The 15272-nt window shown below is 37.1% G+C and overlaps 1 protein-coding gene across 30 annotated transcripts in view; it reads left to right on the forward strand.

The window, feature by feature from the left end:
- DLG1 (discs large MAGUK scaffold protein 1) overlaps positions 1 to 15272 on the forward strand; it is a 279344-nt gene that overhangs the window by 210502 nt on the left and 53570 nt on the right. The window lies entirely within an intron of this gene.

The raw sequence follows: 15272 nt of genomic DNA on the forward strand, positions 1-15272 counted from the left end.
GAAGGTAACCTGTGCTTCCATCCCCCCTGCACTCCCAAGCTTTCTGGTTCAGCCAAATAGCTTGTCCAGCAAATTCCAATTCATTCTGTAATAAGTAGGAAAAAAGTATGGCCTGGCATTCATACAAATATACTGATAAGAAGAGATGGAAACAAACAGCAAACTTAGCAACAGATAAAAGTCTCTCTCTCTCTCTCTCTCTCTCTCTCTCTCTCTCTCTCTCTCTCACACACACACACACACACACACACACACAACATTGGCATAAATCAGCTGAAAACTTGATATTAATGTTTTTAACAATCCATGCATCCATTTCTTTGAAAGACCACTAAATACAAGTGTAAGAACTGTAAGGGAAAATGGCTTCACAACCCAAAGAGATTGATTTTGAGATAGCAGAACCCAGGAAAGAAGAAGAAAGCAAACAGTTTTTAAATTGAACCCAAAGACACAGACAGTGCAGAAAATTCAATAGAAGACATAGAAAATATAATAGGAAAAATAAATAAAATGAAACAGAATTTTAAGAGATTAGAGAGAAAATATTAGCAATGGAAGACAGGCAAGTATATATACCTAACATATACAAATTAGACTTTCTTTAAAAATTTTTTTAGGGGCACCTGGGTGGCTCAGTCGGTTGGGTGTCCAACTTCAGCTCAGGTCATGATCTCGCAGCTTGTGAGTTCGGGCCCCGTGTCAGGGTCTGTGCTGACAGCTCAGAGCCTGGGAGCTGCTTTGGATTCTGTGTCTCCCTCTCTCTTTGCCCCTACCCTGCTCACACTCTGTCTTTCTCTGTCTCTCAAAAACAAATAATAAAACATTAAAAATTTTTTTAATTTAAAAAAGTTTTTTAAAGAAGAGAATAAATGTTTGAAATTATACATTCAAGAAAACTTTACTGAATTAAAAAGAAGTGAATATTTCTATTAAAAGGATACAACAAGATAGAAAATTGAATGCTTAAAAATTCAGACATATTCTAGTTAATGTTTATCAAGAATCTTCTGAGACCCAGGTAAAAATATTGAGTTATATTTAATGAGGAGTTAAAAATTGATAGAAGGAAGAACTGCTGTAATACTTGGTAAGCATAGACCAGAACAAGGATAGTTAACTCTACCATTTTTGGATTTAGCTGCTTTTAACTAAGTGTAATGTACATCTCTGTGCACTAGATATACTTGCCACTGATGGCAAGGTGGGAAAGGTGGGCTGCCATTTTCCTAGAATAGTTATTGAATGGGTCTCAAATTGCCCTTTGAGATTATCTTTTCTGGGCTTATACTGTGTTTCTCTTCTTTCTTGTTCTTTTTTGTGATTTCTGTACTTCTATATAAACCTTTCTGATTAATACTTTTTCTTTAGTTGTATTCAAATTTTAAACTGTTCTCTTGATGGAATCATCTTTTTATCAAGGAGAATTTGCATTCTACTTTGATTGTTCAAATAGCCATTATTTAGTAGCTATCTTCTCTGTTTCCAGATTACTCTTATATATGTATTTTTTTCCAAATGTTCCTGAGCACCAAACATATTATAGACCCTATTTGATATCACAAGCTGTATTTCTCCATAGTGTTTGCATCTGAGCATGTCTGAAACAATTATTTTACTGTTGAAGTAAATGACACCTCCATTGATTCTTAAGCCAGAAGCCTGAGTCATTCTTGACCACCCTCCCCTTTCTCAATCTCTGTATCACAGTCACTTCCCTAACCAAAGCCACCATCATCTCTTACCTAAACTATTCTAATAGCCTCTAACAAGAATACTTACTTCTTGCTTGATTTTCTCCAATCTGTTCTCTGTTCATCAAGCAAAATTATCTTTTTAAATACAAAGATTGCATTGTGTCCTTTCCCATTTAAAACATTTTTCATTAAACTCTGAATAAAATCTAAACCCTTTGATAGGACCTGTAAGGAAGGCCCTGTGTGATTGAGCACAGCACAACATACGTGATCACTGTATGCCCTCTACTCCTTCCTTTGCTCCTTAGACTCTAACCATACCAGCCTTCTTTCAGACCCTTTGTTGCATCATATACTATCCTAATTCTCTGCTCATTCTGTTCTTGCTTATTCTTTTTCTTTACTCTTTGTGTGGCTAGCTCTTTCTCATGATTGCATATCTCCTAGCACTGTGATAGTTTTTTTCTTTATAACACTGAACACAGTTTATATGTTTATTTAGGTGCCTGTGTGTTTATTATTTATTTAAACCTTTCTCTAGAGCCTTATGAAATATGTAGCTATATTCCTACATACAGATGATGAAATAGGCTCAGATAACAAAGCTACTAATAGCTAGAATTCAGTCCCAGATCCTATTACCTTCAAAATCTAGATACTTTTCACTGGGAATATTTTAATGAGTGCCCAGTCTGGCAATTTTGATGTCTTTTACCATGGCTATGTTACCGTTGCCTAATAAAAACAAGGTAAGTACCAAAAAACACAGAAGACAGACTTTGCATCAGGAATTCAAAAGGAAGTACGTTGCCTGGCATGAGAAAAGATACCATTGAGTAGGATTGGGGCTTAACTGGCAACCTAAAGAATGGATAGGATTTAGATGGGCAGAGAGAAGAAATGACATGGTAGGTTAAAAAAAAGAAGGAGGGGCGCCTGGGTGGCGCAGTCGGTTAAGCGTCCGACTTCAGCCAGGTCACGATGTCGCGGTCTGTGAGTTCGAGCCCCGCGTCAGGCTCTGGGCTGATGGCTCAGAGCCTGGAGCCTGTTTCCGATTCTGTGTCTCCCTCTCTCTCTGCCCCTCCCCCGTTCATGCTCTGTCTCTCTCTGTCCCAAAAATAAATAAAAACGTTGGGAAAAAAAAAAAAAAAGAAGGAAAGAAAGAAAGAAGAGGGCAAAAAAAAAAACCCAAAAAACCGGAAGACCAAAAATAGGAGAGTTAAAATCTAAAATCATGTTTTGGGTATTTTGAAAACACCTGACCTCGTTGCTGTATTGCTACTTACCTTGTTTATAAGGCAATATGTTTTGCTTTAATTATTTTTTTAACAAATGTATTTTTGTTATACAGCACTTTAAAAAAAAAAAAACATATTCCACATCATCAGTGTGTAACTGCTTTGAGGGCCAAGGACATAAGTTGAAAGCTCAGATTTTGTTTCTCAATGAACTGGCCATTTTAAGAAGTATAGAAGGAATCACCTGACACTGATAATCAGTCATCTTTCTGCAGTTAGTATCTTCCTTTATTAATGATGAATCTTTTGGGATTCTCTGCTTCATTGATAATCTGACGTACATATATACATACAAACAGACAAAGAGCAAAGAGGTAAGCTTTTGGTAGGAGTAAGTTTTTATCTTTCAGGATCTATAGCTCTAATCAAACTTGGGCACTGGATGCTAGTTTTTGACTTTGTATTCAGAAATTACAAAATTTTAATAGTTCCTCATCCATATAGTTCAAGAACTTCCTATAGGTTGGGTAATAGAATATAATAGAAAAAATTGTGTGCTGGTTATGGTACTAACCATGTTACATTAACTTCTTTTATTCCCATAAAACCCTATAAAGTAGGCACTGTTATCTGCATTTGACATTACAGGTGAGTAAAGAAAGGCACAAAAAATTTAAGTAGTTTGCCAATTATACAGCTATTAAGTGGTTAAGAGTTCTTCTAGCTCCCTTTTTAGAAGAGGAAAAACTTGCTAACCTTTCAGTGGCTGGGGCCTGTAACTTAAACTAGTAAAAGATAGACTCACAAGAGAAAAGGGTTTATATTATATGCATATGAGGAGCCAACAAAAGAAGTAGGACTCATTAATAACTTATATACCTAACTTCCTATGGGAAAAAAGGTGGAGAGAAAAACTTTCTATGGAAAAAATAAATAGGGTTCTTCAGGAAAGGCCAATGGGCTTTTAGGAAAAAGTTTGTGATAATGTTTGCTATATACATATGAATAGTCTTTCCATCTCAAAGCCATAATACTCCCCAGGAGAGGGGATTTATGATCGCCTTATTTCCTGAAAGTTGCTGCTTTTGGTCAGATAAGGGAAGCTCTGAGAAGGTCCCCCCCCCCCCCCCCCCCGCATTTGTTGAATGTTGAATCTGCAGTGTCTTCAGTTTAAAATAATCTGAGGTTCCAAGTGGGTCTCCACATCCTGAAAAGCCCTGATCTCAATAATTTTATCTCATTGTTCCTCAAGCACACTTTATCAACTTTCAGACCTTAAATTTATGTTTTTGGTTCAAAAAACACTGATTATATTGCAAACTGCTGTACTATAAAGGAATGGAGATAAAAGAAAAAGAATTAAACCTAGATTAAACTTACTTTCTCTTTTCCATTGTTTGTCTTAAATTTGTGATTTTTTTCTTTTTTTTTTTTTTTTAAATTTTTTTTTTCAAATGTTTATTTATTTTTGGGACAGAGAGAGACAGAGCGTGAACGGGGGAGGGGCAGAGAGAAAGGGAGACACAGAATCGGAAACAGGCTCCAGGCTCTGAGCCATCAGCCCAGAGCCTGACGCGGGGCTCGAACTCACAGACTGCGAGATCGTGACCTGGCTGAAGTCGGACGCTTAACCGACTGCGCCACCCAGGCGCCCCTGTGATTTTTTTCTTTACACAAGAAAAAAAAATTCCTTGAAGTTTGTATTCTTATTCCGAAGTTGTTTTTTTTTTTTTTTTTTTTTTAATGTTTATTACTTATTTTTGAGAGAGGGAGAGACAGAGTGCAAGTAGGGAGGAGCAGAGAGAGAGGGAGACACAGAATCCAAAGCAGGCTCCAGGCTCTGAGCTGTCAGCACAGAGCCCGATGTGGGGCTCGAACTCACAGACCTGGAGATCACAACCTGAGCCGAAGCCAGACGCTCAACCGACTGAGCCACCCAGGCGCCCCTCTTATTCCTAAATTTTAAGTGACTAAACTGAAATCTAGAAAAGTTGAAACATTTGGTCAGAGCCACCGAACTTGTCTGAGTTCCAGAGCTTTAATTTAAATCCCAGTTGCAGAGGTGGAGTTTAACCCCAGTCTCCTCATTTTATTTCTTTTATTTCTTGTAACAACCAAGGAGAAGAGAGGTAGAGACTAAATGGAGAGATTGTATTGGACTAGTGGCATTTCTTTGCAGACAAGCATTTGTCATTTCTCATAGTGACTTTCTGTAGTAGGTTACTAATTAAGATTTGTTTTAGTCTCTTTCCTTCCTACATCTTTCTCCCCTTTCTTACTACTTAACCAACCTGCCTTCTTACTCAGAACATTTTCCTTTTTCTTCTCTAAACCAGTCATATCTGTTCTCTAAGATTTATTGCTCTCAGATGTTAAGTTCTACATTTAATTAACATATTTCATTAGAGTATAAATGAATTTTATTCTTCATAGTTAGGATTGTAGGTTTCAGAGAGATTGGGGGAGGTACAGTTTATCCCCAGTCTCTTCCCCTCCTTCCTTCCATCTTTTCAATTCTAGTGAGGCCAAAACAAGGATTAGAAGTTGAAAAGGGGAATAAAATGCAGAAAATCAGCTATTAAACATGTTCTCTCCTCTTACAAGAACACACATATTATTTGACTTATGGCCAGCAGTTCAGAGACTCCCTAAATATATTTCATGACAAGTTTGGAATTTCTGAAATGCTGAATGGAGAAAACTTTCTGTATAACATTTCAGCTCTCTCCCAGTGGTGCCTTTCCTGGAATGAGTTGTGATGTGATTTCTAGGAGAGGGATGTAAATGACTTAACTGAAAAAGAAATTAAACTCTCCCCTCAAAATAAAGTCTAAGAAAATATATATAGGATGGGTATATAGTGAAAATTGATAGATCTAAAAATATGAGTTGATTGGAACAGACAGGAAAAAGAGGAATCTTAGCTAGGTAAATGAAATGGGAGGTTTAAAGGAAAAGTAAACAAAGTATTGAAGTATGTTCTGGGGGCGCCTGGGTGGCGCAGTCGGTTAAGCGTCCGACTTCAGCCAGGTCACGATCTTGCGGTCCGTGAGTTCGAGCCCCGCGTCGGGCTCTGGGCTGGTGGCTCAGAGCCTGGAGCCTGTTTCCGATTCTGTGTCTCCCTCTCTCTCTGCCCCTCCCCCATTCATGCTCTGTCTCTCTCTGTCCCAAAAATAAATAAACGTTGAAAAAAAAAAAAAATTTGAAGTATGTTCTGAACTGACAGATGGTTAGGAGGAATTGTTTGTTAATAGTAAGTAAAGACCATAAATATGAAAATCTGAATAGAGTAAACATAGTAAATGAGGCACAAATTTAAGAAATTAACAATAATTGACTTAGTTCTCCAGTATCTTAAATGTTGACTATCTGAGACTTTAACTGCCTGGGGCGCCTGGGTGGCGCAGTCGGTTAAGCGTCCGACTTCAGCCAGGTCACGATCTCGCGGTCCGTGAGTTTGAGCCCCGCGTCAGGCTCTGGGCTGATGGCTCAGAGCCTGGAGCCTGTTTCCGATTCTGTGTCTCCCTCTCTCTCTGCCCCTCCCCCGTTCATGCTCTGTCTCTCTCTGTCCCAAAAATAAATAAACGTTGAAAAAAAAAAATTTAACTGCCTTATAGTAACTTAGTTACCTCTTGGGAAAGAGTATTCTTCTTTACTATAAAAAATAATGTGTTCTTTTTACCGAATTTTTTTAAATTTCTAAATGTATAACATTTTAAATCACTAGGACTTCCATTGATTTGGCTGGCAAAATCACTGAAGACAACTAATAATGCTACATGAAATATAATGAATATTTTATTAAAGGCATCATAGAGCTGTTAAGGCAGTAAAGGATTATCAAAAAGTGAATGAAAACTAGGAACTCAGCTGAAGAAGCACAGACATTACTTTTGTATAAGAGCTGTGATGTAATGACTTACAAGAGCCAATTGTTGAATTTTCAGGAATTTTGCAAAGTAGTTGTTAAGCACAGCCATTATTAAACATAAAATTATGGGATTCCTGGCTGGCTCAGTCAGTGGAACATGGGACTCTTGATCTCAGGGTTGTAAGTTTGAGCCCCATGTTAGGTGTAGAGATTTTAAAAAATAAAGTGTTTAAAATAAATAAATGAATAAATGTACAGGTAAGATATATTTAAAAGATTAAAATATTAAAAACAAGAGTAATAAATATCAAAAACTCAAAACTTCCTAATAATTTTCTAGGACAACCGCTAAAATAATATATTGATAGAGTAGTGGGACAAATATAAAATTAAAAATAAGATAGCAGATTTAAAGTGAAATTGCCCAGAACAATCCCCTCTTACCAGAAAAAAAATTATGATAGCAAAACCAAAATTTAACAAAACTAGACCTTTAACAAAACTAGATGAAAAGGTATCCCATGAACCCCAAAATACAAGCAAGTATAAACAAGTTCTCAAGAACTATGAGACCCTGTAATACCAACATCTGTACAAGGGGAAGCCGCACAAGAAGCCCAAGAGCTAATGAATACTAACTAGAAAATACAGTGGCCAATATAAGAACAGCACCTGCAACTGTAAGGGTTTTTGCACAATCTGCATGTTAAGCGCAGGGGATCTGCAGTAAGGTATGAAGGAGATGGAACAGTCTGTGCCCTCTGACACAACTAACCAGTGTTAGCTCCATTTCAGTTCAAAGCCACAGAGCAAAGGAAAACTGCTGAGAATAAAATCCAAATTGAGTAGGATAGGATAATAGGGCCAAAGGAAGTAGAAGGTCCAGACAAGTAGGGAGAAAGTAAACCACCAGGAGATCTCACAGTGTAGGAGATCATGTCTTTGAACACTTGACAGAAACAACAAAAGAGGGAGCTCCAGAGCTGTGAAGATAGAAAAGCTATCCTGACCCAATAGTCTTATCTGAAGTTCAGGGAAACTAATTTCACATAAAAGTGAACAGGGGCACCTGGGTGGCTCAGTCAGTTAAGCATCCATCTTTGGTTCAGGTCATGATCTCACAGTCTGTGAATTCAAGCCCTGTGTCAGGCTCTGTGCTGACAGCTTGGAGCCTGGAGCCTGCTTCAGATTCTGTGTCTCCCTCTCTGTCTGCCCCTCTCCTGCTCATTTTCTCTCTCTATCTCTCTCAAAAAATAAGCATTAAAAAAATTTTTAATGAACAACAGAAAAGGATCACTGTGGAATCCAATAGAAATCTATTTGGAAAATGAAAATAAGGATAAGAATAACATCTCCACAATGAAAGTATGCCAGAAAAACATGCCTATGAAATAAATGAAAAGTGTACCTTCATATTTCAAAACAAGTTAAAGAAAAAATATGGAATATAAGAACATAAATGAATTGATAGAACTTAGAAAATTTTTATAAATAAAGAAAAAATTTTTTTCAAAAGTTAAGTTTAACAAAGGAGCACGGTATTTCCTTAAAGCAAGTATGTAAAAAAGAGGACTTTTTCAAAAACCAAAAATAAGAGCTCTTTACCTTCCATATCCTGATCAACTTAGTCCTAAGGTGGTTATCTGTATTGCAGGGCTAGGGAGGTTGGAGACAGTTATGGTGACCCATTAGGACTTAATTATGAAGAGAGGGCTTCCACATAAGGGAGTGTCCTGGTGTGAGGAATCAGAGTCTGAGCAGAATAAGGAGGGTAACACATGGCACTGGTGAGTCAAGGAAGTAGGTGGTAGTAGAGACAGAGGACTCCTTACATACAGAGAGATTGACCAAATGGATACATACATGCTAAGGTTAATGTTACCTGTAATTTTCATTTTTAGAGTAGAAAGTAATAAATATGGAAAGGGAGAAAACTAAAATGTAAACCCTATAATATTAGGTTAGAATTGGAGAAATTGGTCTAAACCTAAGGTTTTTAATTTATATAAACATGGTTATAAATGTGTATCTGTTTTACATATGGATATTAAATTTATATACAATTCTCTAGCTGTATCCACTGAGAGAGCCTGGGCCCAATAGCAGTGAGCACACCTAACACTTAGATCTTGGCCTCTAAATACTCTTCCCCACCAAAATTACCAAGGCTGTTTGGATTAATGGCTGTTTCCAGGTGTGGGGAAGGGAAAGTACTAGATTTTTCTGTAATATTCTGTGCTAGATGAAGGAAACGTGTCAAAAGGACAGAAAATCCAGTTTGAAAGGGTTCCCACTGGCTAAATTGAGAACAATTTGAGCATCAAATTGATGATGATGATAATACCAGCTTATACTGCACTGAATAAATTAGGAAATCACGAGTCAGGCTCTGCACTGAAAGCATGAAACCTACTTGGGAATCTCTCTCTGCCCCTCCCCCCACCAGGCACTCTGTCATGCACCCTCTTTCTCTCACAATAAATATTTTAAAAAAAAAAAAAAAAAAAAAAAAAAGAACGTAACATCTTTTCCGTGATATTCCTGCCAGATTTACATAACTGGAACCTAATCATGTGGAAACATCAGACAAACCTAAATTGAGAGATGTTCTATAAAATAATTGACCTGTAATGTTCAATAGTATCAAGACTACAAAGTCGAGGGAAGAAAACTGAGAGACTGTTGTGACTGAAAGATACTAAAAAGATATGACAACTCATGATTTCAGTCTAGATCTTTGATCCCTTTGCTATAAAGGGCATTACTGGGGAAACTCAAGTAGGGTGTGAGCATTCGATGGTAGTAATGTATTAATTTTACTTTGATTCTGATGGTTTTGTTGTTGTATAAGAAAATATATTTAGGGGGCGCCTGGGTGGCGCAGTCGGTTAAGCGTCCGACTTCAGCCAGGTCACGATCTCGCGCTCCGTGAGTTCGAGCCCCGCGTCAGGCTCTGGGCTGATGGCTCAGAGTCTGGAGCCTGTTTCCGATTCTGTGTCTCCCTCTCTCTCTGCCCCTCCCCCGTTCATGCTCTGTCTCTCTCTGTCCCAAAAATAAATAAACGTTGAAAAAAAAAAATTTAAAAAAAAAAAAAAAAAAAAAAAAGAAAATATATTTAGGGGTACCTGGGTGGCTCAGTCAGTTAAGTGTCTGACTCTTGATTTCGACTCAGGTCATGATCCCAGGGTCATGGGATTGAGCCCCACGTAGGACACACAATGCCCCACGTTGAGCATGGAGCCTGCTTAAGATTCTGCTCTCTCTCTGCCCCTCTCCTCCCTCACACTTTCTCTAGAATAAATATATATGTGTGTGTGTGTGTGTGTGTGTGTATTTATATATTTGTAGTTTACTTATTTATTTATAGGAAATATTCAACGGTGGTGCGACATCAAGGTAGCAAGTTACTCTCAAATGGTTCAGGAAAAACAGTTGGGGATTGCTTCAATCTTTGGAAAATATGTTAATAAAAAAAGAAAAAGAATAAAAAAGGATTTGAGAATGACAGATAAAGTAGACAAAGAATATTCAGCATACATGTGGGAGTCTCATAGGAAAAAAAACAATGCATATAGAACATATTAAAAATACATAAACAAAACTTTTCTAAAATTAAAAAACTCAAAATATATATCAAAAAGACATTCTGTTTACCTAAGATTATAACTAGCACTGAGAAATATTCTCACAAAATTATTGGACTTAAAATTATTAAGATTAAAAGAAAAATACACACAGACACACCCTCCCCACCCCCAGCAAGCCCCTCAGCCTCTCTGCTCTCCCTTGCCTGGCTCCATTCCCCTGTGACCCCTCCCACCCCCCCACTCCCAGGACTGGTCTGGCCTGTTCCATCTATTCAGAAAGACATTGAAACTGAAAACAAATTGAGAACAAACCAAAAAGTTGTATGGCAGTTTTAACTATCACTCATTTTTTTTTAATGTTTGTTTATTTTTGAGAGAGCATGACAGGGGGACAGAGGATCCAAAGCCACCTCTGCACTGATAAAAGTAAGCCCGTTATGGGGATTGAACTCGTGAGTTGTGAGATCATGACCTGAGCTGAAGTTGGATGCTTAACCAACTGAGCCACCCAGGTGCCCCTCTATCACTCATTTTTAACTTCATAAGTAAATGACAACAAAAACCTCAAAAAATAAAAGAAAAAGGGGCACCTGGGTGGCTCAGTCAGTTAAATGCCTGACTCTTGATTTTGGCTCAGGTCATGATCCCATGGTTTGTGGATTTGAACCCTGCTTTGGACTCCCTGCTGACAGAGAAACCTGCATGGGATTCTCTCCCTCTCCGCCCCTTCCCTGCTCCTGCACACACACTCCCTCTTTCTCTCTCAAAATAAATTAACTTAGGGGTGCCTGGGTGGCTCAGTCAGTTAAGCATCCGTCTTCAGCTCAGGTCATGATCTCAAGGTTCATGAATTCAAGCCCCGCATTGGGCTCTGTGCTGACAGCTCAGAGCCTGGAGCCTGCTTCGGATTCTGTGTCTCCTTCTGTCTCTGTTCCTCCCCTACTTGTACTCTCTTCCTCTCTCTCTCAAAAATAAACAAAGATTAAAAAAAATTTTTTTGATTAAAAAAAAATTAGAAAAGAAAAAGAAAAATTCACTTGAATTCCAGGCCAAAGGAAAAACATTGCTCTTTAAATGAAAGAAAATGAGGTAGTCATTAGAACTTCATTAGCAATGGTTTAAAGGAGACAGTGGAGTCAACATTTTCAAAGAATCAAGGAAAGAAACTGAATCAAATAGACTTTCACATATAAAGGCTGCAGTCAAATGTATCAACAACAGATTGGTATTCTGATGATATTGTTCATATAAACACTCTGAGAAGAGAGAACAAAGTTCAGACACTCAAAATGATGGGAGAGATACTGACATAAAGACTGATGCTAGCAATTAATTGCAATTAGTTAAGATAGTTGTAAGGGGAGAGTGTATAATATGAAAAGACTGTATGCTCTGACAATTTGGATAAAGTATAATTATTAGAAAATGGGGAGTTTGAAGATGCTATGAAAATAGAATAAGCTTTGTGATTGCTTTAAAGTTTTTAACTGGACATAAAAGGATAATATTTCAGTTTGGCTCTGAAGTGATTGCTCATGGTGGAGGGGGCAAAAGCCAAACAAAAGGTTATCATTAGGACAAAAGAATAAACTGTACTAATTTTATATTTATATATTTATTTTCGAAAGTATATAAAACTTATTCTTTGTTTTAGGAATTTCATATGTATTTTTAAATTTAGGAAGGCTTGTCCTTGGTGTGTGGGTGTGTATGACCAAATAAAATAGACTGCACAGAGGAAGTGTGTTCCCGTTACTGTTGCTTCATAACTACTCCAAAGCTTAGTGGATTGAAACAATAACCATTTTATGGATTCTGTAGATTAGGAATTCAGGCAGGATTTTGTCTGGATGGTCTTTGTAGCATAGACTAAGGTCACTTAATGGGATTCAGCTGGTCGGTGAAGGTCCACAATAGCTTTACTCCCCTTGTCTTGTGCCTTGGTGATACTGGCTGGAAGTTAGGGCTCAGAACACCATCACGTGACCTCTGCAGCATGGTTCTTTGAGGGTTGTCAGACTTCTTACATGGTATCTGACTTCCCCCAGACAAGCATCCCTAAAGAAACAGGGAAAAGTTTTGTGGCCTCTTCTAATTTAACTTCGAAAGTCACATAGAATCATTTCTACCATATTTGCTTGCTTGTGAGTTATAAGACCAGCCCAAATTCAAGGAGAGAGTGATTAGAGTCTGCCCAATTAATGGGGGAATGGCAGGGTCACAGTACAAGAACATGTGGGATACAGGCATGTATCTTTGGAAAATATACCCTGACACAACTATTCGCACAGAAGCCTTGCCTACATATAAATAAGGTATAGTATGAATAGAACGGAGATCAAACAACTTCAGTCATATCAAACGTTACCTTAGTTCAAAGAAAACAATTTTCAGATTTGCTGATAAGGCAGAATGTAACTCTTTCCAGTATTTTGTTGTAACAAAGAGATGAAGGTTAAAAGCAAAAGAACTATATAGCTGTTAAAAAAGAATGAGGGACATCTGTCCATGCTACTATACAGTGTTGTTGCTGTATCTTTTTAAAAGATAAGTAAAATAAATTGGGCGCCTGGGTGATCAGTCATTAAGTGTCTGACTTCAGCTCAGGTGAGCTCGAGCCCTGCTTTTCTCTCTCTCTCTCTCTCTCTCTCTCAAAAATAAACAAATAAATAAAATTAATTTACAAAAGTGGGCAATACATATATGTGTGTGAATATATATACATAATGTGTACATAATTATGTATTATATATATTAAAATACTCTAGAATAAGTATATGTAAATGTATTTACATATATATGTGTATCTGCTTCTATTTATTAAAAATGGAGGAATAAGCCTTTCTGTAAATGTTTATATATAATGTTTATATATAAATGTTTATTATATTTATATTGGTGATTTATATATAATGACCATATATATAAATGTTTAATATAATTTAGGGTAGGAGAGAGGACTAGAACCTAGACTTCTTTTTTAATATCCTTGTTTTACAGATATGACCTTGAAACTATTTTACCTACCTAATTAAAAAAAATGAAACTCTTAAAAGCCACCCCTAAATGTCAAAATTGACAATAAAAAAGAACAAATGAACTTAAGTGTATAAGAAATGAGCCAACTGGATAGTTGGCAACATTAACACCTAAGGAGGAACTACTCCAATAATTTTAAAACAGCAATTAAACTATATATATATATATATATATATATATATATATATATATATATATATATATATTCATCCCTACTAGACCATGCTTTAAGGTTAAAAGGAAGTAGGGAAAGTAGTTAACTGTTTTCAAAAACGATGTCGTGGTCTTAGTTGTTGGTGTCGTTATTTCAAGGCTGTTGTAAATGTAATACTGGAAAAAATTAAAAAGTCCCCGTGTAATACTCTAATTCTGTTATTCCCAGTGTCGTGAGAACTAGGATTCGTCTTATGCAAGAAAGCACATATAGATAGAAGATAGAAGACATTAATTACAAACTTAATGGTTTTAATTTTTAATTAGAAGAACCAGTATAGGGCTACCTGATGGGCTCAAAGGAGCATGTGATTCTTGATCTTGGCATCATGAGTTTGAGCCTCACATTGAATGTATAAATTACTTAAATAAATAAAACTTTTAACGATAAGAGGAACCAGTATTTGTACCTCCATCTATCAGTCTATCTGTTTTCACTGTGCCTTTGCAAATAAAAGTTTGCCATGAATTGTTTTTGTTTTTGTTTTTGTTTTTGTTTTTGTTTTTGTTTTTCTTTAGAGTGAGAAAGGGAGAGGGACAGGGAGAGAGAGAGAATCTTAAGCAGGCTCCATGCCCAGCATGGATCCCACACAGAACTCAGTCCCACAGGGCTCTGGGGTCATGACCTGAGCCAAAATTAAGAGTTGGACACTTAACCAACTGAGTCACCCAGGCGCCTCAATGCCATGAACTGTTAATTGTTGAATTGTACTGGACACATTATTACTGTCTACTAACATTTGTATTTTAAATTTTCTGTTATTTTTTTTTTAATTTTTTTTTAACGTTTATTTATTTTTGAGACAGAGCATGAACGGGGGAGGGTCAGAGAGAGGGAGACACAGAATCTGAAACAGGCTCCAGGTTCTGAGCTGTCAGCACAGAGCCCGATGTGGGGCTCGAACCCACGGACTGGGAGATCATGACCTGAGCCAAAGCCGGCCGCTTAACCGACTGAGCCACCCAGGAGCCCCTCTATCATATTTTTACAGGATAGTAAAAGGGGCGCCTGGGTGGCTAAGTCGGTTGAGCATCCGACCTCGGCTCAGGTCATGGTCTCACGGTTCGTGAGTTCAAGCCCCACATTGGGCTCTGTGCTGTCAGTGCGGAGCCCACTTCATATCCTCTGTCCTCCTAGCTCTCTGCCCCTCCCCCACTTATGCTCTCTTTTTCTCTCTCTCTCAAAAATAAATATTTAAAAAAAGAACACTTTATTACTTACTAGTTTGAACTATTAAATGTTTTTGAGTTTTTTGATGAACTGTTGCTTCAATTAATCTTAGTATCCATAAAACAAACATGGTGTCTATGGTAAAAAGAATAACTCCACAATAATCATGTTTGCTCTTCCTCTGTCTTCTTAAACTATACAAACTCCCAAGCAAGATATTTGCTCTTGCTTTAAGACCGTTTGTATTTGTAAGAAAATCTGAGGAGATCTACCCTAATTTCTATAAAATAGTTTGTTATAGAGAAAAGGTATAAAGGTGTGTAAATGTGTAATGCAGTGTATTTGAAAAAGTGCTTATGGTTTTATTAATAGATTTAGTAGTTTTTACTATATGATATAGTTTAAAATAATTCGTCAAAATCACACTTGCTTTATATAAAAATGATCTTAAAATGT

Source organism: Puma concolor, chromosome C2 (genome assembly GCF_028749965.1).
Source record: "Puma concolor isolate L17-30 chromosome C2, mPumCon1.1.hap2, whole genome shotgun sequence".
Classification (NCBI taxonomy): domain Eukaryota; kingdom Metazoa; phylum Chordata; class Mammalia; order Carnivora; family Felidae; genus Puma; species Puma concolor.